The sequence below is a fragment of the Solanum dulcamara genome, chromosome 5 (genome assembly GCF_947179165.1).
Source record: "Solanum dulcamara chromosome 5, daSolDulc1.2, whole genome shotgun sequence".
Classification (NCBI taxonomy): domain Eukaryota; kingdom Viridiplantae; phylum Streptophyta; class Magnoliopsida; order Solanales; family Solanaceae; genus Solanum; species Solanum dulcamara.
In genome coordinates, this window is record NC_077241.1 from 10,291,948 (window position 1) to 10,294,612 (window position 2,665).

General features: G+C 33.2%; 1 non-coding gene across 1 annotated transcript; it reads left to right on the top strand.

Annotated features, from left to right (window-relative positions):
• Positions 1–518: 518 nt before the first annotated feature.
• LOC129890901 (small nucleolar RNA R71) lies at positions 519–625 on the top strand. Its single transcript, XR_008767087.1, has one exon. It is a non-coding gene; the product is annotated as a small nucleolar RNA R71 (small nucleolar RNA).
• Positions 626–2,665: the final 2,040 nt, after the last annotated feature.

Sequence of the window (2,665 nt, forward strand, 5' to 3'; positions counted from 1 at the left end):
TCTGATGTTGGTTTTGTTGATTTCCACACCATGAGAAGTTTGGATGGTTTCTCCAATTTGGGTTGTAACTATTTCCATAGTTCTGGTTACCACCACCCTTAGGTGCATTACCCACAAAATTTACTAACTCGGGATTAGATCTACAGTATTCTGCCGCATGTTTACTACTTCCACAAAATTCACACCACAGTGGTTATGGCTGAACCATATTTACTGAAGCCTGTTGCTGCCCCAATGCAAAATTATTAAAGTGTGTGGACATCATATTTTGCATTGATGCAATCTGTGTTGTCAAAGCGGTCATAACATCAACTTCCAACATTCCTGCTTGCTTCTGCACCACCGGTCTGGAGTTCACTCCGGTCCATTCTGGATTCCCTTGAGATATAGGATTCAGCAGTGTAAACAGATCATCATAGGTTTTCTTCAATGCCTGGCCACCTGCAGTAGAATCAAGAAGAATTTTGGTATTAGGTTCCAATCCCTCAATAAAGGTATGGACCAATACCTTATTAGCTTGATGATGGTGAGGACAACTGATGAGTAGATATTTAAACATATCCTATGCTTGATATAAATTCTCTCTCAATTTTTGTTCAAAGCTTAGGATTTCGCTTCTCAACTTAGCTATCTTTCCCTAAGGAAAAAACCTGATTAGAAACTTACGAGCTAAGTCATTCCAAGTGGTGATGGAATTGGGAGGTTCCAACTTCAACCACCTCTTTGCCTTCCCCAATAGCAAAAAGAAAAACAACGTTAACCTTACATAATCATGAGAAACCCAGTAGGCGCGTAAGTATCTTTGATTTCCAAAAAGTTTGGGATATGTACTTGGGGATCTCTGTGAGGAAACCTTGTAAACTGTCCGTTCGTGTGCAAAAGCTGCACCATATTCTGTTTTATATCAAACTGGCCTCAAGTCGGCGGTTTCTAAATATTAGAGGTAACATTTGCTATGAGTGGGACTTCTACATCACGCACTGTCCTTGCTGCCATCTCAGCAGGTACCTCATTTGGCAAGACCTTTCCTTCCAAGTCATGATTATTCTCCAGATTGGGTTTCTGTATTGGGTATTTTGTAGCCGTTGTTCCCCTTTTTTGCTGGAAGAATCGTTCAGGCTCAGATAATAGATCTACAAGATCGTTGTCCCTGTCCAGTGTAATGTCTCAGTTACCTATAACAATTCACAGCTAAGACCAAGTTGTTAACACTAGCACAATCAATATAGAAACTTAGAAAAGACAAATTGCCTAATTTTAAGGTCCCCGGCAACGGCGCTAAAAACTTGTTATGGCTACAATTACACACGCAAGTGTACGTATTCTCTCAAGTAGTAAAGCGGATCTTTCAAGTTAGATGTCGAACCCACAGGGACCTTAATGAGGCGAATTATTTCTTTTCAACAAACTACACTAATTGCAATTGTGTGATGGATTTGAGATAATTTGTTAATAATTTTGAATGTAAGAAAAGTTGCTACGAATAAAAGCAATGCAGTAGTTACGTTTATTAATCAGATTACGAGAAATTTCAGGGCTATAGCATAACATGAAGTCAAGCTTACTATTCTTCGATCTCAGTCTCTGATGGGTTATTTAATTACTGATCAAAAAGTGTTATTAATCCAATGATGGTTTCTCGACCTATAATTTCCTATCTTTATCGTAAACCTAACTACATCGTTGAGCGGGGATAGGCATGAAATAATAAAGACGCATTTAAACTTTCATCCTTTATCATGACCAAACGTGGTATATAGGTATGTGTCACAAGCATCCTATATACGAATCATCCTAGGTTATTCTAGTATGAACACATTCCTTCCATTCTTTTATCTATCTACTTGTCTTCTTCCTAATCCAAGGTAGACAACACATATATTCTAATGTTGGGTGTAGTGGGTGTAAGGGAGTTGTGTGAGGAAAATGGAGTAGTTTTAGGTTAATTTTTTTAATTAAATTTAATAAAAAATTATAACAATAAATATATTAGCTAAGAAAAGTCAAATAGCTAAAATATACTTAAGATGTCAAGTAGTTAATTTTTTTAATTAAATATAATAAAAAATTATAACAATAAATATATTAGCTAAGAAAAGTCAAATAGCTAAAATATACTTAAGATACACTAGCTTATTTATAAAATTATATATTAAAAAATACATATATCTTTTGTGAATTTTCTTTACTTTTGAAGAAGTTGCAGATGAAACTAAACCCAAAATGTGATTTTATTTTTTTTTTATAATTTTCAAATCGTTTAAACTAATCTTAATAAAATAAGATAAAAATTATAATGTTTAATTTAGATCTAAAAAATATTTAAGTACTAAAAATAGTGTAAAACCTGGGGTTCGGTAAAAAAAATTGTGTCTACAATTACTATTTATGTTGTTAAGGTGTTAATTACATATTTGTACATATAGTATGTTCAAGTTGATACTTCATTTATCGGAATCATACTTATATAAGAAAGAAAATTTATTTATCTTTTTTGTAAAAAAGTTAAAAAATATTTTCTTATAAGAATTCAGAAGAGTGTGGTTGTAATTATAATAAATAAATCATAGTTTCAACCATATTAAAAGTTGAACTGTATTGTTTACAATATTATGTTCAGATAGATAAATATATGTTGCACCTCAAAGAAAATTATCAATGTCGA